Source organism: Phodopus roborovskii, unplaced genomic scaffold (genome assembly GCF_943737965.1).
Source record: "Phodopus roborovskii unplaced genomic scaffold, PHOROB, whole genome shotgun sequence".
NCBI classification, from domain to species: Eukaryota; Metazoa; Chordata; class Mammalia; order Rodentia; family Cricetidae; genus Phodopus; species Phodopus roborovskii.
The window spans coordinates 460149-485889 of record NW_026125595.1 but is presented as its reverse complement, the minus strand read 5'-3'; positions in this window follow the sequence as shown (position 1 = coordinate 485889).

The following is a 25741-nucleotide window of genomic DNA, read 5'->3' as shown; positions in this document are numbered from 1 at the left end:
TCTCTTGTGTTTCCTTCCTTCCTTCCTTCCTTCCTTCCTTCATTTCTTCCTTCCTTTTTTCTTTCTTTATTTATTTAAATCAATGTTGTTATCTGTCTAGGGGAGATATTATCTCTTTATTCATTCAGTTTTTGTACATATCTATGATTAAGAACTCAATGACTCTGCGGTATTGAGCAATCAGTTAGGCTTCATGCATAAAACACCTTCAACTTGCTTAATGTTTATTCATTTAATTATGAAGATCTGTCATTATGTATTCCGTGATCACTGGAATTTTGAGCCTCATTAGGGGATACCATCTTGCCAGACCATCACATCATCTAATACTACACATAATTCCTTAAATGTTAAACTAGGAAATTAAATGATAACTCATCATTTAATTAATAAATTTAAAATACAGGTAGTGTTATGGACCATAAGCCCCATTTGGAGTCAGATTTTGGGAGTTGCTGTAACATCATCTCATTACTTCATCACTGAGCTATATAAATAGATCTTTACATCAGTGATAGGCTTAGGACTTTGGTGCAATTTCGTCAGTGTTAATATAAAATGCCCACTAATGAATTATCCATTTAATTTTTTAAAATCATCATTTTTCCTGGAACAGATCAGTCTGACCACTCCATGTGGGATTTATGTATGCACCAACATGTCAATATTCAACCATTTTTCATTGGATAATAATTATTGAATTCGATGAAGACGTTGTTCTTCTTGACTGGGATCTGGCCATTCCTCCATGGGAGTTAATCGCGTGGCATTATTTAATTATCTAAGTACTACTTCCTTGACAATCACTGGAGATTGGTCCACCCTATGAAATTTAAGTGTGCAGGACTATCCAATTTTTAACTTATTTGATTGCATATGTAATGACGGTGTCATCCGTCATTTGTTTGCTGAGTGATGGACACAGCAGGAGTTCGGGACAAGAAGTAGTGCCCAGAGAATGAGCGACAATGCGTTCTCCAGTGATTACTGATTACATAATAGTAGATTTTTAACAATCGAATGATTGCACGAATTAGAAATAAAAAACTGTATTATTCACATCATCGGTTTCCGAGAGGTTGCAGAAGAACTGAACCATCAAGGACACAGTGATCACCGATTTTAAAAATGGAATAACAGAATAATCTCCTGATCTGGGAGTCTCACCTAATGAACTCTGTCGGGATGATTACATGACACACCAACAACGACAAATAACTCTAAATAAACATTTTAGAAATCAGGGTACTGGTCTTAATAGAGAAATGTCAATGGAGGAATACAAAATGACTGAAAGAAACATAAGACAATGCTCAAAATCCTTAGTCATCTTCTCAAAGAAAATCGCAACAACGCTGAGAAACCATGGGATCAAGCTCCTCTAAAGGTCAGAGAATGAAGAGGAGCTTCCTTTTATTTTCAAAAGAGAAAACGTTTATGGTAGAGGCGATTAATTGTATTGTTTCCATTCTTGAAAATAGAAAATTGAAACATAGAAAACAGGATTAAAATACTCATCATTGTACTTTAATGGCATAATGATGCTTGCGTTTTCATGCTTATGTCACTATAGGCAGGTTGTAGCTTGAGAGAACTGTAAATATGTATAACTCAAAAGAGAGAGCCCTGCTTTGATTTTGTGAGAAATTCAGTGAGGCTGTAAAGTTACTTCATCGGTGGTATACTCCTTTTAGCATGTGGGAGGGGCACTAGAATGTGACAGAATGTTTTTACATAAATGTTTCTTGGCAACCCTGCTTGCATTCTGTTTCCTGGTATCATGGGCCAACAACCAGAGAGCAGCTTCGAGAAAGTGTTATCATGGGACCACACATTCTCCCAAGATAACTATCTCTTTAACTTTCAATGACAGCATTTGATTCGCCTAACCAAGACAGAGCCAAATCTCTGGAAGTTTGCCTACAGCTTTTACTGATTACCAAATCCAAGATTACCTAAACGTCAGAGAACATCGTCTATGGAGAAACAGTTCAAAGTCTTCTGTTTATGAATTCTCTCTCTCTTCTAAGAAGTAATGCTATGGAAACAAAGATAAAAAGACTCACATTTATTCACCAAAAGGTGGGTTTGCCATTTTTAACTTCCTTCAGGATGGTGGTAATCCATTTGTTAGAGTAGACATAGGGATTATTGGATTGCAGTCCATCTCTTTTGAGGCAGCCATCCAACATTAAATATGTGGTATCTTCTAAAAACCTGCATACACAATGACATTTGAGGATTTAAACATTTGACTACTCTGACCTGCGATTAAATAAGTGTTGAACCTGGTAGTTTCCCTCAAACACGTGGCAGTCAGTGAGAGTCAATTGTGTCGAGTATGGCAGACCATTTCATCCTCTGACTTTGTTGTTCTTTGATTATTAAAATAGGACATTAGATAATCCCTGATCAGTGGATTCCACGATGTGGGAAGCAATTATTATGGACCATCTAAATTTCAATTTCTTAGTTAAAGTATTTAAATTAATCACGACATCATCATTCACGAGCCTGGTTTGGAGCCACCTTAGGGAAGTGGATGATGTTGCATGAACTGATTGTTCGATTATTTAATTATATAAAGCAATGATTATATCATCCATGACACCTGGAATCTGGTGCCACAGATCATCTAATTACATAATTAAAGTATGTAAATTGACAATCCATGTTAATACCCCAGATAATGTAAATATTTGTATAGTTATGTAAACCAAAAATCCTCCATTCCACAAAGAGTCCTGTAAACCTTCCTCCTGTGGAGATAATGTGCAATTTCTTTACATTTTATGATACAATCTTTCACTCGAGGATGATGACATCCTTCATGACTGGAGTCTGGCCATGCTTCCCTGCCAGTAAAATGCTCCATCACCTAGTTATTGTGAAGGTTAACTATTACTGACTTTTTTAATTCTTCCAATTGTGTAAACGACAGACTATGCCATCACCGATTACGATTAAGGTGTAAACATCTGTCACGGACAAGGTTAGGAAAGTTGTAGATATGGGGCCGAGCATTTTGTGAATGATCTATGTATGTCCCAGAGTAAAAGGGATGCTGGACGATAGAGTCCAGAAGATTCCACGGGGCCCTTCGAGAAGTAAAAGGACTTCACCCAGGCCGGCATGGTGGTCGGGGTGTTGACTACCTGCTCTTCCTCCAAATCTTCACATCGGTTGTCATCTACCATGAGAAGAAGTAGTGGCACTACTAGGTCGGCACCATCTCTGAGACATCACAGAAGGATGACGACCCAGAACAAGGAAGAGAATCTCTCTCTCAGATATGCTGGTTATGCCCTTTCAGTCTGGATCCAACTTGTTGGTTTTAAATTTTCTCTTGTGTTTTCTTCCTTCCTTCCTTCCTTCTTTTCTTCCTTCCTTTTTTTCTTTCTTTATTTATTTAAATCAATGTTGTTATCTGTCTAGGGGAGAATTAGGAGATATTAATCTCTTTATTCACTCAGTTTTTGTACGTATCTATGATTAAGAACTCAATGACTCTTCAGTATTGAGCAATCAGTTAGGTTTCATGCATAAAACACCTTCAACTTGCTTAATGTTTATTCATTTAATTATGAAGATCTGTCATTATGTATTCCGTGATCACTGGAATTTTGAGCCTCATTAGGGGGATACCATCTTGCCAGACCATCACATCATCTAATACTAAACATAATTCCTTAAATGTTAAACTAGGAAATTAAATGATAACTCATCATTTAATTAATAAATTTAAAATACAGGTAGTGTTATGGACCATAAGCCCCATTTGGAGTCAGATTTTGGGAGTTGCTGTAACATCATCTCATTACTTCATCACTGAGCTATATAAATAGATCTTTACATCAGTGATAGGCTTAGGACTTTGGTGCAATTTCGTCAGTGTTAATATAAAATGCCCACTAATGAATTATCCATTTAATTTTTTAAAATCATCATTTTTCCTGGAAGAGATCAGTCTGACCACTCCATGTGGGATTTATGTATGCACCAACATGTCAATATTCAACCATTTTTCATTGGATAATAATTATTGAATTCGATGAAGACGTTGTTCTTCTTGACTGGGATCTGGCCATTCCTCCATGGGAGTTAATCGCGTGGCATTATTTAATTATCTAAGTACTACTTCCTTGACAATCACTGGAGATTGGACCATCCTATTAAATTTAAGTGTGCAGGACTATCCAATTTTTAACTTATTTGATTGCATATGTAATGACGGTGTCATCCGTCATTTGTTTGCTGAGTGATGGACACAGCAGGAGTTCGGTACAAGAAGTAGTGCCCAGAGAATGAGCGACAATGCGTTCTCCAGTGATTACTGATTACATAATAGTAGATTTTTCAAAATCGATGATTGCACGAATTAGAAATAAAAAACTGTATTATTTCACATCATCGGTTTCTGAGAGGTTGCAGAAGAACTGAACCATCAAGGACACAGTGATCACCGATTTTAAAAATGGAATAACAGAATAATCTCCTGATCTGGGAGTCTCACCTAATGAACTCTGTCGGGCTGATTACATGATACACCACCAACGACTAATAACACTAAATAAACATTTTGGAAATCAGGGTACTGGACTTAATAGAGAACTGTCAATGGAGGAATCCAAAATGACTGAAAGAAACATAAGACACTGCTCAAAATCCTTAGTCATCTTCTCAAAGAAAATCGCAAAAACGCTGAGAAACCATGGCATCAAGCTCCTCTAAAGGTCAGAGAATGAAGAGGAGATTTTATTATTTTCAAAAAGAGAAAATGTTTATTGTAGGGGCAACTAATTGTATTGTTTCCATTCTAGAAATTAGAAAATTGAAGCATAGAAAACAGGATTAAAATACTCATCATTGTACTTTAATGGCATAATGATGCTTGCGTTTTCATGCTTATGTCACTATAGGCAGGTTGTAGCTTGAGAGAACTGTAAATATGTATAACTCAAAAGAGAGAGCCCTGCTTTGTTTTTGTGAGAAATTCAGTGAGGCTGTAAAATTACTTCATCGGTGGTATACTCCTTTTAGCATGTGGGAGGGGAACTAGAATGTGACAGAATGTTGGTACTTTAATGTTTCCTGGCAACCCTGCTTGCATTCTGTTTCCTGGTATCATGGGCCAACGACCAGAGAGCAGCTTCGAGAAAGTGTTATCATGGGACCTTACAGTCTCCCAAGATAACTATCTCTTTAACTTTCAATGACAGCATTTGATTCGACTAACCAAGTCAGAGCCAAATCTCTGGAAGTTTGCCTACAGCTTTTACTGATTTCCAAATCCAAGATTACCTAAACGTCAGAGAACATCGTCTGTGGAGAAACAGTTCAAAGTCTTCTGTTTATGAATTCTCTCTCTCCCCCTAAGAAGTAATGCTATGGAAACAAAGATAAAAAGACTCACAATTATTCACCAAAAGGTGGGTTTGCCATTTTTAACTTCCTTCAGGATGGTGGTAATCCATTTGTTAGAGTAGACATAGGGATTATTGGATTGCAGTCCATCTCTTTTGAGGCAGCCATCCAACATTAAATATGTGGCATCTTCTAAAAACCTGCATACACAATGACATTTGAGGATTTAAACATTTGACTACTCTGACCTGCGATTAAATAAGGGTTGAACCTGGGAGTTTCCCTCAAACACGTGGCAGTCAGTGAGAGTCAATTGTGTCGAGTATGGCAGACCATTTCATCCTCTGACTTTGTTGTTCTTTGATTATTAAAATAGGACATTAGATAATCCCTGATCAGTGGATTCCACGATGTGGGAAGCAATTATTATGGACCATCTAAATTTCAATTTCTTAGTTAAAGTATTTAAATTAATCACGACATCATCATTCACGAGCCTGGTTTGGAGCCACCTTAGGGAAGTGGATGATGTTGCATGAACTGATTGTTCGATTATTTAATTATATAAAACAATGATTATATCATCCATGACACCTGGAATCTGGTGCCACAGATCATCTAATTACATAATTAAAGTATGTAAATTGACAATCCATGTTAATACCCAATATAATGTAAATATTTGTATAGTTATGTAAACCAAAAATCCTCCATTCCACAAAGAGTCCTGTAAACCTTCCTCCTGTGGAGATAATGTGCAATTTCTTTACATATTATGATACATTCTTTCACTCGAGGATGATGACATCCTTCATGACTGGAGTCTGGCCATGCTTCCCTGCCAGTAAAATGCTCCATCACCTAGTTATTGTGAAGGTTACCTATTACTGACTTATTTAATTCTTCCAATTGTGTAAACGACAGACTATGCCATCACCGATGACGATTACTGTGTAAACATCTGTCACGGACAAGGTTAGGAAAGTTGTAGATATGGGGCCGAGCATTTTGAGAATGATCTATGTATGTCCCAGAGTAAAAGGGATGCTGGACGACAGAGTCCAGAAGATTCCACGGGGCCCTTCGAGAAGTAAAGGACTTCACCCAGGCCGGCATGGTGGTCTGGGTGTTGACTACCTGCTCTTCCTCCAAATCTTCACATCGGTTGTCATCTACCATGAGAAGAAGTTGTGGCACTACTAGGTCGGCACCATCTCTGAGACCTCACAGAAGGATGACGACCCAGAACAAGGAAGAGAATCTCTCTCTCAGATATGCTGGTTATGCCCCTTCAGTCTGGATCCAACTTGTTGGTGTTAAATTTTCTCTTGTGTTTCCTTCCTTCCTTCCTTCCTTCCTTCCTTCCTTCCTTCATTTCTTCCTTCCTTTTTTCTTTCTTTATTTATTTAAATCAATGTTGTTATCTGTCTAGGGGAGATATTATCTCTTTATTCATTCAGTTTTTGTACATATCTATGATTAAGAACTCAATGACTCTTCAGTATTGAGCAATCAGTTAGGCTTCATGCATAAAACAACTTCAACTTGCTTAATGTTTATTCATTTAATTATGAAGATCTGTCATTATGTATTCAGTGATCACTGGAATTTTGAGCCTCATTAGGGGGATACCATCTTGCCAGACCATCACATCATCTAATACTACACATAATTCCTTAAATGTTAAACTAGGAAATTAAATGATAACTCATCATTTAATTAATAAATTTAAAATACAGGTAGTGTTAAGGACCATAAGCCCCATTTGGAGTCAGATTTTGGGAGTTGCTGTAACATCATCTCATTACTTCATCACTGAGCTATATAAATAGATCTTTACATCAGTGATAGGCTTAGGACGTTGGTGCAATTTCGTCAGTGTTAATATAAAATGCCCACTAATGAATTATCCATTTAATTTTTTAAAATCATCATTTTTCCTGGAAGAGATCAGTCTGCCTACTCCATGTGGGATTTATGTATGCACCAACATGTCAATATTCAACCATTTTTCATTGGATAATAATTATTGAATTCGATGAAGACGTTGTTCTTCTTGACTGGGATCTGGCCATTCCTCCATGGGAGTTAATCGCGTGGCATTATTTAATTATCTAAGTACTACTTCCTTGACAATCACTGGAGATTGGTCCACCCTATGAAATTTAAGTGTGCAGGACTATCCAATTTTTAACTTATTTGATTGCATATGTAATGACGGTGTCATCCGTCATTTGTTTGCTGAGTGATGGACACAGCAGGAGTTCGGTACAAGAATTAGTGCCCAGAGAATGAGCGACAATGCGTTCTCCAGTGATTACTGATTACATAATAGTAGATTTTTAACAATCGAATGATTGCACGAATTAGAAATAAAAAACTGTATTATTCACATCATCGGTTTCTGAGAGGTTGCAGAAGAACTGAACCATCAAGGACACAGTGATCACCGATTTTAAAAATGGAATAACAGAATAATCTCCTGATCTGGGAGTCTCACCTAATGAACTCTGTCGGGCTGATTACATGACACACCACCAACGACAAATAACTCTAAATAAACATTTTAGAAATCAGGGTACTGGTCTTAATAGAGAACTGTCAATGGAGGAATCCAAAATGACTGAAAGAAACATAAGACACTGCTCAAAATCCTTAGTCATCTTCTCAAAGAAAATCGCAACAACGCTAAGAAACCATGGGATCAAGCTCCTCTAAAAGTCAGAGAATGAAGAGGAGCTTCCTTTTATTTTCAAAAAGAGAAAACGTTTATGGTAGAGGCGATTAATTGTATTGTTACCATTCTTGAAATTAGAAAATTGAAACATAGAAAACAGGATTAAAATACTCATCATTGTACTTTAATGGCATAATGATGCTTGCGTTTTCATGCTTATGTCACTATAGGCAGGTTGTAGCTTGAGAGAACTGTAAATATGTATAACTCAAAAGAGAGAGCCCTGCTTTGATTTTGTGAGAAATTCAGAGAGGCTGTAAAGTTACTTCATCGGTGGTATACTCCTTTTAGCATGTGGGAGGGGCACTAGAATGTGACAGAATGTTGGTTCATAAATGTTTCCTGGCAACCCTGCTTGCATTCTGTTTCCTGGTATCATGGGCCAACGACCAGAGAGCAGCTTCGAGACAGTGTTATCATGGGACCTTACAGTCTCCCAAGATAACTATCTCTTTAACTTTCAATGACAGCATTTGATTCGCCTAACCAACACAGAGCCAAATCTCTGGAAGTTTGCCTACAGCTTTTACTGATTACCAAATCCAAGATTACCTAAACGTCAGAGAACATCGTCTGTGGAGAAACAGTTCAAAGTCTTCTGTTTATGAATTCTCTCTCTCTTCTAAGAAGTAATGCTATGGAAACAAAGATAAAAAGACTCACATTTATTCACCAAAAGGTGAGTTTGCCATTTTTAACTTCCTTCAGGATGGTGGTAATCCATTTGTTAGAGTAGACATAGGGATTATTGGATTGCAGTCCATCTCTTTTGAGGCAGCCATCCAACATTAAATATGTGGTATCTTCTAAAAACCTGCATACACAATGACATTTGAGGATTTAAACATTTGACTACTCTGACCTGGGAGTTTCCCTCAAACTCGTGGCAGTCAGTGAGAGTCAATTGTGTTGAGTATGGCAGACCATTTCATCCTCTGACTTTGTTGTTCTTTGATTAATAAAATAGGACATTAGATAATCCCTGATCAGTGGATTCCACGATGTGGGAAGCAATTATTATGGACCATCTAAATTTCAATTTCTTAGTTAAAGTATTTAAATTAATCACGTTATCATCATCACGAGCCTGGTTTGGAGCCACCTTAGGGAAGTGGATGATGTTGCATGAACTGATTGTTCGATTATTTAATTATATAAAGCAATGATTATATCATCCATGACACCTGGAATCTGGTGCCACAGATCATCTAATTACATAATTAAAGTATGTAAATTGACAATCCATGTTAATACCCAAGATAATGTAAATATTTGTATAGTTATGTAAACCAAAAATCCTCCATTCCACAAAGAGTCCTGTAAACCTTCCACCTGTGGAGATAATGTGCAATTTCTTTACATTTTATGATACATTCTTTCACTCGAGGATGATGACATCCTTCATGACTGGAGTCTGGCCATGCTTCCCTGCCAGTAAAATGCCCCATCACCTAGTTATTGTGAAGGTTAACTATTACTGACTTATTTAATTCTTCCAATTGTGTAAACGACAGACTATGCCATCACCGATTACGATTAAGGTGTAAACATCTGTCATGGACAAGGTTAAGAAAGTTGTAGATATGGGGCCGAGCATTTTGTGAATGATCTATGTATGTCCCAGAGTAAAAGGGATGCTGGACGATAGAGTCCAGAAGATTCCACGGGGCCCTTCGAGAAGTAAAAGGACTTCACCCAGGCCGGCATGGTGGTCTGGGTGTTGACTACCTGCTCTTCCTCCAAATCTTCACATCGGTTGTCATCTACCATGAGAAGAAGTAGTGGCACTACTAGGTCGGCACCATCTCTGAGACCTCACAGAAGGATGACGACCCAGAACAAGGAAGAGAATCTCTCTTTCAGATATGCTGGTTATGCCCCTTCAGTCTGGATCCAACTTGTTGGTGTTAAATTTTCTCTTGTGTTTTCTTCCTTTCTTCCTTCCTTCCTTCTTTCCTTCTTTTCTTCCTTCCTTTTTTTCTTTCTTTATTTATTTAAATCAATGTTGTTATCTGTCTAGGGGAGAATTAGGAGATATTAATCTCTTTATTCATTCAGTTTTTGTACGTATCTATGATTAAGAACTCAATGACTCTTCAGTATTGAGCAATCAGTTAGGCTTCATGCATAAAACACCTTCAACTTGCTTAATGTTTATTCATTTAATTATGAAGATCTGTCATTATGTATTCCGTGATCACTGGAATTTTGAGCCTCATTAGGGGATACCATCTTGCCAGACCATCACATCATCTAATACTAAACATAATTCCTTAAATGTTAAACTAGGAAATTAAATGATAACTCATCATTTAATTAATAAATTTAAAATACAGGTAGTGTTATGGACCATAAGCCCCATTTGGAGTCAGATTTTGGGAGTTGCTGTAACATCATCTCATTACTTCATCACTGAGCTATATAAATAGATCTTTACATCAGTGATAGGCTTAGGACTTTGGTGCAATTTCGTCAGTGTTAATATAAAATGCCCACTAATGAATTATCCATTTAATTTTTTAAAATCATCATTTTTCCTGGAAGAGATCAGTCTGACCACTCCATGTGGGATTTATGTATGCACCAACATGTCAATATTCAACCATTTTTCATTGGATAATAATTATTGAATTCGATGAAGACGTTGTTCTTCTTGACTGGGATCTGGCCATTCCTCCATGGGAGTTAATCGCGTGGCATTATTTAATTATCTAAGTACTACTTCCTTGACAATCACTGGAGATTGGACCATCCTATTAAATTTAAGTGTGCAGGACTATCCAATTTTTAACTTATTTGATTGCATATGTAATGACGGTGTCATCCGTCATTTGTTTGCTGAGTGATGGACACAGCAGGAGTTCGGTACAAGAAGTAGTGCCCAGAGAATGAGCGACAATGCGTTCTCCAGTGATTACTGATTACATAATAGTAGATTTTTTCCAAAATCGATGATTGCACGAATTAGAAATAAAAAACTGTATTATTTCACATCATCGGTTTCTGAGAGTTTGCAGAAGAACTGAACCATCAAGGACACAGTGATCACCGATTTTAAAAATGGAATAACAGAATAATCTCCTGATCTGGGAGTCTCACCTAATGAACTCTGTCGGGCTGATTACATGATACACCACCAACGACTAATAACTCTAAATAAACATTTTGGAAATCAGGGTACTGGACTTAATAGAGAACTGTCAATGGAGGAATCCAAAATGACTGAAAGAAACATAAGACACTGCTCAAAATCCTTAGTCATCTTCTCAAAGAAAATCGCAAAAACGCTGAGAAACCATGGCATCAAGCTCCTCTAAAGGTCAGAGAATGAAGAGGAGATTTTATTATTTTCAAAAAGAGAAAATGTTTATTGTAGGGGCAACTAATTGTATTGTTTCCATTCTAGAAATTAGAAAATTGAAGCATAGAAAACAGGATTAAAATACTCATCATTGTACTTTAATGGCATAATGATGCTTGCGTTTTCATGCTTATGTCACTATAGGCAGGTTATAGCTTGAGAGAACTGTAAATATGTATAACTCAAAAGAGAGAGCCCTGCTTTGTTTTTGTGAGAAATTCAGTGAGGCTGTAAAATTACTTCATCGGTGGTATACTCCTTTTAGCATGTGGGAGGGGCACTAGAATGTGACAGAATGTTGGTACTTTAATGTTTCCTGGCAACCCTGCTTGCATTCTGTTTCCTGGTATCATGGGCCAACGACCAGAGAGCAGCTTCGAGAAAGTGTTATCATGGGACCTTACAGTCTCCCAAGATAACTATCTCTTTAACTTTCAATGACAGCATTTGATTCGACTAACCAAGTCAGAGCCAAATCTCTGGAAGTTTGCCTACAGCTTTTACTGATTTCTAAATCCAAGATTACCTAAACGTCAGAGAACATCGTCTGTGGAGAAACAGTTCAAAGTCTTCTGTTTATGAATTCTCTCTCTCCCCTAAGAAGTAATGCTATGGAAACAAAGATAAAAAGACTCACAATTATTCACCAAAAGGTGGGTTTGCCATTTTTAACTTCCTTCAGGATGGTGGTAATCCATTTGTTAGAGTAGACATAGGGATTATTGGATTGCAGTCCATCTCTTTTGAGGCAGCCATCCAACATTAAATATGTGGCATCTTCTAAAAACCTGCATACACAATGACATTTGAGGATTTAAACATTTGACTACTCTGACCTGCGATTAAATAAGGGTTGAACCTGGGAGTTTCCCTCAAACACGTGGCAGTCAGTGAGAGTCAATTGTGTCGAGTATGGCAGACCATTTCATCCTCTGACTTTGTTGTTCTTTGATTATTAAAATAGGACATTAGATAATCCCTGATCAGTGGATTCCACGATGTGGGAAGCAATTATTATGGACCATCTAAATTTCAATTTCTTAGTTAAAGTATTTAAATTAATCACGACATCATCATTCACGAGCCTGGTTTGGAGCCACCTTAGGGAAGTGGATGATGTTGCATGAACTGATTGTTCGATTATTTAATTATATAAAACAATGATTATATCATCCATGACACCTGGAATCTGGTGCCACAGATCATCTAATTACATAATTAAAGTATGTAAATTGACAATCCATGTTAATACCCAATATAATGTAAATATTTGTATAGTTATGTAAACCAAAAATCCTCCATTCCACAAAGAGTCCTGTAAACCTTCCTCCTGTGGAGATAATGTGCAATTTCTTTACATATTATGATACATTCTTTCACTCGAGGATGATGACATCCTTCATGACTGGAGTCTGGCCATGCTTCCCTGCCAGTAAAATGCTCCATCACCTAGTTATTGTGAAGGTTACCTATTACTGACTTATTTAATTCTTCCAATTGTGTAAACGACAGACTATGCCATCACCGATTACGATTACTGTGTAAACATCTGTCACGGACAAGGTTAGGAAAGTTGTAGATATGGGGCCGAGCATTTTGAGAATGATCTATGTATGTCCCAGAGTAAAAGGGATGCTGGACGACAGAGTCCAGAAGATTCCACGGGGCCCTTCGAGAAGTAAAAGGACTTCACCCAGGCCGGCATGGTGGTCTGGGTGTTGACTACCTGCTCTTCCTCCAAATCTTCACATCGGTTGTCATCTACCATGAGAAGAAGTTGTGGCACTACTAGGTCGGCACCATCTCTGAGACCTCACAGAAGGATGACGACCCAGAACAAGGAAGAGAATCTCTCTCTCAGATATGCTGGTTATGCCCCTTCAGTCTGGATCCAACTTGTTGGTGTTAAATTTTCTCTTGTGTTTCCCTTCCTTCCTTCCTTCCTTCCTTCATTCCTTCTCTTCCTTCCTTTTTTCTTTCTTTATTTATTTAAATCAATGTTGTTATCTGTCTAGGGGAGAGAGATATTATCTCTTTATTCATTCAGTTTTTGTACATATCTATGATTAAGAACTCAATGACTCTTCAGTATTGAGCAATCAGTTAGGCTTCATGCATAAAACACCTTCAACTTGCTTAATGTTTATTCATTTAATTATGAAGATCTGTCATTATGTATTCAGTGATCACTGGAATTTTGAGCCTCATTAGGGGATACCATCTTGCCAGACCATCACATCATCTAATACTACACATAATTCCTTAAATGTTAAACTAGGAAATTAAATGATAACTCATCATTTAATTAATAAATTTAAAATACAGGTAGTGTTATGGACCATAAGCCCCATTTGGAGTCAGATTTTGGGAGTTGCTGTAACATCATCTCATTACTTCATCACTGAGCTATATAAATAGATCTTTACATCAGTGATAGGCTTAGGACTTTGGTGCAATTTCGTCAGTGTTAATATAAAATGCCCACTAATGAATTATCCATTTAATTTTTTAAAATCATCATTTTTCCTGGAACAGATCAGTCTGACCACTCCATGTGGGATTTATGTATGCACCAACATGTCAATATTCAACCATTTTTCATTGGATAATAATTATTGAATTCGATGAAGACGTTGTTCTTCTTGACTGGGATCTGGCCATTCCTCCATGGGAGTTAATCGCGTGGCATTATTTAATTATCTAAGTACTACTTCCTTGACAATCACTGGAGATTGGTCCACCCTATGAAATTTAAGTGTGCAGGACTATCCAATTTTTAACTTATTTGATTGCATATGTAATGACGGTGTCATCCGTCATTTGTTTGCTGAGTGATGGACACAGCAGGAGTTCGGGACAAGAAGTAGTGCCCAGAGAATGAGCGACAATGCGTTCTCCAGTGATTACTGATTACATAATAGTAGATTTTTAACAATCGAATGATTGCACGAATTAGAAATAAAAAACTGTATTATTCACATCATCGGTTTCCGAGAGGTTGCAGAAGAACTGAACCATCAAGGACACAGTGATCACCGATTTTAAAAATGGAATAACAGAATAATCTCCTGATCTGGGAGTCTCACCTAATGAACTCTGTCGGGATGATTACATGACACACCAACAACGACAAATAACTCTAAATAAACATTTTAGAAATCAGGGTACTGGTCTTAATAGAGAAATGTCAATGGAGGAATACAAAATGACTGAAAGAAACATAAGACAATGCTCAAAATCCTTAGTCATCTTCTCAAAGAAAATCGCAACAACGCTGAGAAACCATGGGATCAAGCTCCTCTAAAGGTCAGAGAATGAAGAGGAGCTTCTTTTATTTTCAAAAGAGAAAACGTTTATGGTAGAGGCGATTAATTGTATTGTTACCATTCTTGAAAATAGAAAATTGAAACATAGAAAACAGGATTAAAATACTCATCATTGTACTTTAATGGCATAATGATGCTTGCGTTTTCATGCTTATGTCACTATAGGCAGGTTGTAGCTTGAGAGAACTGTAAATATGTATAACTCAAAAGAGAGAGCCCTGCTTTGATTTTGTGAGAAATTCAGTGAGGCTGTAAAGTTACTTCATCGGTGGTATACTCCTTTTAGCATGTGGGAGGGGCACTAGAATGTGACAGAATGTTTTTACATAAATGTTTCTTGGCAACCCTGCTTGCATTCTGTTTCCTGGTATCATGGGCCAACAACCAGAGAGCAGCTTCGAGAAAGTGTTATCATGGGACCACACATTCTCCCAAGATAACTATCTCTTTAACTTTCAATGACAGCATTTGATTCGCCTAACCAAGACAGAGCCAAATCTCTGGAAGTTTGCCTACAGCTTTTACTGATTACCAAATCCAAGATTACCTAAACGTCAGAGAACATCGTCTATGGAGAAACAGTTCAAAGTCTTCTGTTTATGAATTCTCTCTCTCTTCTAAGAAGTAATGCTATGGAAACAAAGATAAAAAGACTCACATTTATTCACCAAAAGGTGGGTTTGCCATTTTTAACTTCCTTCAGGATGGTGGTAATCCATTTGTTAGAGTAGACATAGGGATTATTGGATTGCAGTCCATCTCTTTTGAGGCAGCCATCCAACATTAAATATGTGGTATCTTCTAAAAACCTGCATACACAATGACATTTGAGGATTTAAACATTTGACTACTCTGACCTGCGATTAAATAAGTGTTGAACCTGGTAGTTTCCCTCAAACACGTGGCAGTCAGTGAGAGTCAATTGTGTCGAGTATGGCAGACCATTTCATCCTCTGACTTTGTTGTTCTTTGATTATTAAAATAGGACATTAGATAATCCCTGATCAGTGGATTCCACGATGTGGGAAGCAATTATTATGGACCATCTAAATTTCAATTTCTTAGTTAAAGTATTTAAATTAATCACGACATCATCATTCACGAGCCTGGTTTGGAGCCACCTTAGGGAAGTGGATGATGTTGCATGAACTGATTGTTCGATTATTTAATTATATAAAGCAATGATTATATCATCCATGACACCTGGAATCTGGTGCCACAGATCATCTAATTACATAATTAAAGTATGTAAATTGACAATCCATGTTAATACCCCAGATAATGTAAATATTTGTATAGTTATGTAAACCAAAAATCCTCCATTCCACAAAGAGTCCTGTAAACCTTCCTCCTGTGGAGATAATGTGCAATTTCTTTACATTTTATGATACAATCTTTCACTCGAGGATGATGACATCCTTCATGACTCGAGTCTGGCCATGCTTCCCTGCCAGTAAAATGCTCCATCACCTAGTTATTGTGAAGGTTAACTATTACTGACTTTTTTAATTCTTCCAATTGTGTAAACGACAGACTATGCCATCACCGATTACGATTAAGGTGTAAACATCTGTCACGGACAAGGTTAGGAAAGTTGTAGATATGGGGCCGAGCATTTTGTGAATGATCTATGTATGTCCCAGAGTAAAAGGGATGCTGGACGATAGAGTCCAGAAGATTCCACGGGGCCCTTCGAGAAGTAAAAGGACTTCACCCAGGCCGGCATGGTGGTCGGGGTGTTGACTACCTGCTCTTCCTCCAAATCTTCACATCGGTTGTCATCTACCATGAGAAGAAGTAGTGGCACTACTAGGTCGGCACCATCTTTGAGACATCACAGAAGGATGACGACCCAGAACAAGGAAGAGAATCTCTCTCTCAGATATGCTGGTTATGCCCTTTCAGTCTGGATCCAACTTGTTGGTTTTAAATTTTCTCTTGTGTTTTCTTCCCTTCCTTCCTTCCTTCCTTCTTTTCTTCCTTCCTTTTTTCTTCCTTTCTTTATTTATTTAAATCAATGTTGTTATCTGTCTAGGGGAGAATTAGGAGATATTAATCTCTTTATTCATTCAGTTTTTGTACGTATCTATGATTAAGAACTCAATGACTCTTCAGTATTGAGCAATCAGTTAGGCTTCATGCATAAAACACCTTCAACTTGCTTAATGTTTATTCATTTAATTATGAAGATCTGTCATTATGTATTCCGTGATCACTGGAATTTTGAGCCTCATTAGGGGATACCATCTTGCCAGACCATCACATCATCTAATACTAAACATAATTCCTTAAATGTTAAACTAGGAAATTAAATGATAACTCATCATTTAATTAATAAATTTAAAATACAGGTAGTGTTATGGACCATAAGCCCCATTTGGAGTCAGATTTTGGGAGTTGCTGTAACATCATCTCATTACTTCATCACTGAGCTATATAAATAGATCTTTACATCAGTGATAGGCTTAGGACTTTGGTGCAATTTCGTCAGTGTTAATATAAAATGCCCACTAATGAATTATCCATTTAATTTTTTAAAATCATCATTTTTCCTGGAAGAGATCAGTCTGACCACTCCATGTGGGATTTATGTATGCACCAACATGTCAATATTCAACCATTTTTCATTGGATAATAATTATTGAATTCGATGAAGACATTGTTCTTCTTGACTGGGATCTGGCCATTCCTCCATGGGAGTTAATCGCGTGGCATTATTTAATTATCTAAGTACTACTTCCTTGACAATCACTGGAGATTGGACCATCCTATTAAATTTAAGTGTGCAGGACTATCCAATTTTTAACTTATTTGATTGCATATGTAATGACGGTGTCATCCGTCATTTGTTTGCTGAGTGATGGACACAGCAGGAGTTCGGTACAAGAATTAGTGCCCAGAGAATGAGCGACAATGCGTTCTCCAGTGATTACTGATTACATAATAGTAGATTTTTCAAAATCGATGATTGCACGAATTAGAAATAAAAAACTGTATTATTTCACATCATCGGTTTCTGAGAGTTTGCAGAAGAACTGAACCATCAAGGACACAGTGATCACCGATTTTAAAAATGGAATAACAGAATAATCTCCTGATCTGGGAGTCTCACCTAATGAACTCTGTCGGGCTGATTACATGATACACCACCAATGACTAATAACTCTAAATAAACATTTTGGAAATCAGGGTACTGGACTTAATAGAGAACTGTCAATGGAGGAATCCAAAATGACTGAAAGAAACATAAGACACTGCTCAAAATCCTTAGTCATCTTCTCAAAGAAAATCGCAAAAACGCTGAGAAACCATGGCATCAAGCTCCTCTAAAGGTCAGAGAATGAAGAGGAGATTTTATTATTTTCAAAAAGAGAAAATGTTTATTGTAGGGGCAACTAATTGTATTGTTTCCATTCTAGAAATTAGAAAATTGAAGCATAGAAAACAGGATTAAAATACTCATCATTGTACTTTAATGGCATAATGATGCTTGCGTTTTCATGCTTATGTCACTATAGGCAGGTTGTAGCTTGAGAGAACTGTAAATATGTATAACTCAAAAGAGAGAGCCCTGCTTTGTTTTTGTGAGAAATTCAGTGAGGCTGTAAAATTACTTCATCGGTGGTATACTCCTTTTAGCATGTGGGAGGGGCACTAGAATGTGACAGAATGTTGGTACTTTAATGTTTCCTGGCAACCCTGCTTGCATTCTGTTTCCTGGTATCATGGGCCAACGACCAGAGAGCAGCTTCGAGAAAGTGTTATCATGGGACCTTACAGTCTCCCAAGATAACTATCTCTTTAACTTTCAATGACAGCATTTGATTCGACTAACCAAGTCAGAGCCAAATCTCTGGAAGTTTGCCTACAGCTTTTACTGATTACCAAATCCAAGATTACCTAAACGTCAGAGAACATCGTCTGTGGAGAAACAGTTCAAAGTCTTCTGTTTATGAATTCTCTCTCTCCCCTAAGAAGTAATGCTATGGAAACAAAGATAAAAAGACTCACAATTATTCACCAAAAGGTGGGTTTGCCATTTTTAACTTCCTTCAGGATGGTGGTAATCCATTTGTTAGAGTAGACATAGGGATTATTGGATTGCAGTCCATCTCTTTTGAGGCAGCCATCCAACATTAAATATGTGGCATCTTCTAAAAACCTGCATACACAATGACATTTGAGGATTTAAACATTTGACTACTCTGACCTGCGATTAAATAAGGGTTGAACCTGGGAGTTTCCCTCAAACACGTGGCAGTCAGTGAGAGTCAATTGTGTCGAGTATGGCAGACCATTTCATCCTCTGACTTTGTTGTTCTTTGATTATTAAAATAGGACATTAGATAATCCCTGATCAGTGGATTCCACGATGTGGGAAGCAATTATTATGGACCATCTAAATTTCAATTTCTTAGTTAAAGTATTTAAATTAATCACGACATCATCATTCACGAGCCTGGTTTGGAGCCACCTTAGGGAAGTGGATGATGTTGCATGAACTGATTGTTCGATTATTTAATTATATAAAACAATGATTATATCATCCATGACACCTGGAATCTGGTGCCACAGATCATCTAATTACATAATTAAAGTATGTAAATTGACAATCCATGTTAATACCCAATATAATGTAAATATTTGTATAGTTATGTAAACCAAAAATCCTCCATTCCACAAAGAGTCCTGTAAACCTTCCTCCTGTGGAGATAATGTGCAATTTCTTTACATATTATGATACATTCTTTCACTCGAGGATGATGACATCCTTCATGACTGGAGTCTGGCCATGCTTCCCTGCCAGTAAAATGCTCCATCACCTAGTTATTGTGAAGGTTACCTATTACTGACTTATTTAATTCTTCCAATTGTGTAAACGACAGACTATGCCATCACCGATTACGATTACTGTGTAAACATCTGTCACGGACAAGGTTAGGAAAGTTGTAGATATGGGGACGAGCATTTTGAGAATGATCTATGTATGTCCCAGAGTAAAAGGGATGCTGGACGACAGAGTCCAGAAGATTCCACGGGGCCCTTCGAGAAGTAAAAGGACTTCACCCAGGCCGGCATGGTGGTCTGGGTGTTGACTACCTGCTCTTCCTCCAAATCTTCACATCGGTTGTCATCTACCATGAGAAGAAGTTGTGGCACTACTAGGTCGGCACCATCTCTGAGACCTCACAGAAGGATGACGACCCAGAACAAGGAAGAGAATCTCTCTCTCAGATATGCTGGTTATGCCCCTTCAGTCTGGATCCAACTTGTTGGTGTTAAATTTTCTCTTGTGTTTCCTTCCTTCCCTTCCTTCCTTCCTTCATTTCTTCCTTCCTTTTTTCTTTCTTTATTTATTTAAATCAATGTTGTTATCTGTCTAGGGGAGATAGAATTATCTCTTTATTCATTCAGTTTTTGTACATATCTATGATTAAGAACTCAATGACTCTTCAGTATTGAGCAATCAGTTAGGCTTCATGCATAAAACAACTTCAACTTGCTTAATGTTTATTCATTTAATTATGAAGATCTGTCATTATGTATTCAGTGATCACTGGAATTTTGAGCCTCATTAGGGGATACCATCTTGCCAGACCATCACATCATCTAATACTACACATAATTCCTTAAATGTTAAACTAGGAAATTAAATGATAACTCATCATTTAATTAATAAATTTAAAATACAAGTAGTGTTAAGGACCATAAGCCCCATTTGGAGTCAGATTTTGGGAGTTGCTGTAACATCATCTCATTACTTCATCACTGAGCTATATAAATAGATCTTTACATCAGTGATAGGCTTAGGACGTTGGTGCAATTTCGTCAGTGTTAATATAAAATGCCCACTAATGAATTATCCATTTAATTTTTTAAAATCATCATTTTTCCTGGAAGAGATCAGTCTGACTACTCCATGTGGGATTTATGTATGCACCAACATGTCAATATTCAACCATTTTTCATTGGATAATAATTATTGAATTCGATGAAGACGTTGTTCTTCTTGACTGGGATCTGGCCATTCCTCCATGGGAGTTAATCGCGTGGCATTATTTAATTATCTAAGTACTACTTCCTTGACAATCACTGGAGATTGGTCCACCCTATGAAATTTAAGTGTGCAGGACTATCCAATTTTTAACTTATTTGATTGCATATGTAATGACGGTGTCATCCGTCATTTGTTTGCTGAGTGATGGACACAGCAGGAGTTCGGGACAAGAAGTAGTGCCCAGAGAATGAGCGACAATGCGTTCTCCAGTGATTACTGATTACATAATAGTAGATTTTTAACAATCGAATGATTGCACGAATTAGAAATAAAAAACTGTATTATTCACATCATCGGTTTCTGAGAGGTTGCAGAAGAACTGAACCATCAAGGACACAGTGATCACCGATTTTAAAACTAGAATAACAGAATAATCTCCTGATCTGGGAGTCTCACCTAATGAACTCTGTCGGGCTGATTACATGACACACCACCAACGACAAATAACTCTAAATAAACATTTTAGAAATCAGGGTACTGGTCTTAATAGAGAACTGTCAATGGAGGAATCCAAAATGACTGAAAGAAACATAAGACACTGCTCAAAATCCTTAGTCATCTTCTCAAAGAAAATCGCAACAACGCTAAGAAACCATGGGATCAAGCTCCTCTAAAAGTCAGAGAATGAAGAGGAGCTTCTTTTATTTTCAAAAAGAGAAAACGTTTATGGTAGAGGCGATTAATTGTATTGTTACCATTCTTGAAATTAGAAAATTGAAACATAGAAAACAGGATTAAAATACTCATCATTGTACTTTAATGGCATAATGATGCTTGCGTTTTCATGCTTATGTCACTATAGGCAGGTTGTAGCTTGACAGAACTGTAAATATGTATAACTCAAAAGAGAGAGCCCTGCTTTGATTTTGTGAGAAATTCAGAGAGGCTGTAAAGTTACTTCATCGGTGGTATACTCCTTTTAGCATGTGGGAGGGGCACTAGAATGTGACAGAATGTTGGTTCATAAATGTTTCCTGGCAACCCTGCTTGCATTCTGTTTCCTGGTATCATGGGCCAACGACCAGAGAGCAGCTTCGAGACAGTGTTATCATGGGACCTTACAGTCTCCCAAGATAACTATCTCTTTAACTTTCAATGACAGCATTTGATTCGCCTAACCAACACAGAGCCAAATCTCTGGAAGTTTGCCTACAGCTTTTACTGATTACCAAATCCAAGATTACCTAAACGTCAGAGAACATCGTCTGTGGAGAAACAGTTCAAAGTCTTCTGTTTATGAATTCTCTCTCTCTTCTAAGAAGTAATGCTATGGAAACAAAGATAAAAAGACTCACATTTATTCACCAAAAGGTGAGTTTGCCATTTTTAACTTCCTTCAGGATGGTGGTAATCCATTTGTTAGAGTAGACATAGGGATTATTGGATTGCAGTCCATCTCTTTTGAGGCAGCCATCCAACATTAAATATGTGGTATCTTCTAAAAACCTGCATACACAATGACATTTGAGGATTTAAACATTTGACTACTCTGACCTGGGAGTTTCCCTCAAACTCGTGGCAGTCAGTGAGAGTCAATTGTGTTGAGTATGGCAGACCATTTCATCCTCTGACTTTGTTGTTCTTTGATTAATAAAATAGGACATTAGATAATCCCTGATCAGTGGATTCCACGATGTGGGAAGCAATTATTATGGACCATCTAAATTTCAATTTCTTAGTTAAAGTATTTAAATTAATCACGTTATCATCATCACGAGCCTGGTTTGGAGCCACCTTAGGGAAGTGGATGATGTTGCATGAACTGATTGTTCGATTATTTAATTATATAAAGCAATGATTATATCATCCATGACACCTGGAATCTGGTGCCACAGATCATCTAATTACATAATTAAAGTATGTAAATTGACAATCCATGTTAATACCCAAGATAATGTAAATATTTGTATAGTTATGTAAACCAAAAATCATCCATTCCACAAAGAGTCCTGTAAACCTTCCACCTGTGGAGATAATGTGCAATTTCTTTACATTTTATGATACATTCTTTCACTCGAGGATGATGACATCCTTCATGACTGGAGTCTGGCCATGCTTCCCTGCCAGTAAAATGCCCCATCACCTAGTTATTGTGAAGGTTAACTATTACTGACTTATTTAATTCTTCCAATTGTGTAAACGACAGACTATGCCATCACCGATTACGATTAAGGTGTAAACATCTGTCATGGACAAGGTTAAGAAAGTTGTAGATATGGGGCCGAGCATTTTGTGAATGATCTATGTATGTCCCAGAGTAAAAGGGATGCTGGACGATAGAGTCCAGAAGATTCCACGGGGCCCTTCGAGAAGTAAAAGGACTTCACCCAGGCCGGCATGGTGGTCTGGGTGTTGACTACCTGCTCTTCCTCCAAATCTTCACATCGGTTGTCATCTACCATGAGAAGAAGTAGTGACACTACTAGGTCGGCACCATCTCTGGGACCTCACAGAAGGATGACGACCCAGAACAAGGAAGAGAATCTCTCTCTCAGATATGCTGGTTATGCCCCTTCAGTCTGGATCCAACTTGTTGGTGTTAAATTTTCTCTTGTGTTTTCTTCCTTCCTTCCTTCCTTCCTTCCTTCCTTCCTTCTTTTCTTCCTTCCTTTTTTCTTTCTTTATTTATTTAAATCAATGTTGTTATCTGTCTAGGGGAGAATTAGGAGATATTATCTCTTTATTCATTCAGTTTTTGTACATATCTATGATTAAGAACTCAATGACTCTTCAGTATTGTGCCATCAGTTAGGCTTCATGCATAAAACAACTTCAACTTGCTTAATGTTTATTCATTTAATTATGAAGATCTGTCATTATATATTCAGTGATCACTGGAATTTTGAGCCTCATTAGGGGATACCATCTTGCTAGACCATCACATCATCTAATACTACACATAATTCCTTAAATGTTAAACTAGGAAATTAAATGATAACTCATCATTTAATTAATAAATTTAAAATACAAGTAGTGTTATGGACCATAAGCCCCATTTGGAGTCAGATTTTGGGAGTTGCTGTAACATCATCTCATTACTTCATCACTGAGCTATATAAATAGATCTTTACATCAGTGACAGGCTTAGGACTTTGGTGCAATTTCGTCAGTGTTAATATAAAATGCCCACTAATGAATTATCCATTTAATTTTTTAAAATCATCATTTTTCCTGGAAGAGATCATTATGACTACTCCATGTGGGATTTATGTATGCACCAACATGTCAATATTCAACCATTTTTCATTGGATAATAATTATTGAATTCGATGAAGACGTTGTTCTTCTTGACTGGGATCTGGCCATTCCTCCATGGGAGTTAATCGCGTGGCATTATTTAATTATCTAAGTACTACTTCTTGACAATCACTGGAGATTGGCCCACCCTATGAAATTTAAGTGTGCAGGACTATCCAATTTTTAACTTATTTGATTGCATATGTAATGACGGTGTCATCCGTCATTTGTTTGCTGAGTGATGGACACAGCAGGAGTTCGGTACAAGAAGTAGTGCCCAGAGAATGAGCGACAATGCGTTCTCCAGTGATTACTGATTACATAATAGTAGATTTTTAACAATCGAATGATTGCACGAATTGGAAATAAAGAACTGTATTATTCACATCATCGGTTTCTGAGAGGTTGCAGAAGAACTGAACCATCAAGGACACAGTGATCACCGATTTTAAAAATGGAATAACAGAATAATCTCCTGATCTGGGAGTCTCACCTAATGAACTCTGTCGGGCTGATTACATGACACACCACCAACGACAAATAACTCTAAATAAACATTTTAGAAATCAGGGTACTGGACTTAATAGAGAACTGTCAATGGAGGAATGCAAAATGACTGAAAGAAACATAAGACACTGCTCATAATCCTTAGTCATCTTCTCAAAGAAAATCGCAACAAACTGAGAAACCATGGTATCAAGCTCCTCTAAAGGTCAGAGAATGAAGAGGAGCTTCTTTTATTTTCAAAAAGAGAAAACGTTTATGGTAGAGGCGATTAATTGTATTGTTACCATTCTTGAAATTAGAAAATTGAAGCATAGAAAACAGGATTAAAATACTCATCATTGTACTTTAATGGCATAATGATGCGTTTTCATGCCTATGTCACTATAGGCAGGTTGTAGCTTGAGAGAACTGTAAATATGTATAACTCAAAAGAGAGAGCCCTGCTTTGATTTTGTGAGAAATTCAGTGAGGCTGTAAAGTTACTTCATCGGTGGTATACTCCTTTTAGCATGTGGGAGGGGCACTAGAATGTGACAGAATGTTGGTTCATAAATGTTTCCCGGCAACCCTGATTGCATTCTGTTTCCTGGTATCATGGGCCAACGACCAGAGAGCAGCTTAGAGAAAGTGTTATCATGGGACCTTACAGTCTCCCTAGATATCTATCTCTTTAACTTTCAATGACAGCATTTGATTCGCCTAACCAAGTCAGAGCCAAATCTCTGGAAGTTTGCCTACAGCTTTTACTGATTACCAAATCCAAGATTACCTAAACGTCAGAGAATATCGTCTGTGGAGAAACAGTTCAAAGTCTTCTGTTTATGAATTCTCTCTCTCTCCTAAGAAGTAATACTATGGAAACAAAGATAAAAAGACTCACAATTATTCACCAAAAGGTGAGTTTGCCATTTTTAACTTCCTTCAGGATGGTGGTAATCCATTTGTTAGAGTAGACATAGGGATTATTGGATTGCAGTCCATCTCTTTTGAGGCAGCCATCCAACATTAAATATGTGGTATCTTCTAAAAACCTGCATACACAATGACATTTGAGGATTTAAACATTTGACTATTCTGACCTGGGAGTTTCCCTCAAACTCGTGGCAGTCAGTGAGAGTCAATTGTGTTGAGTATGGCAGACCATTTCATCC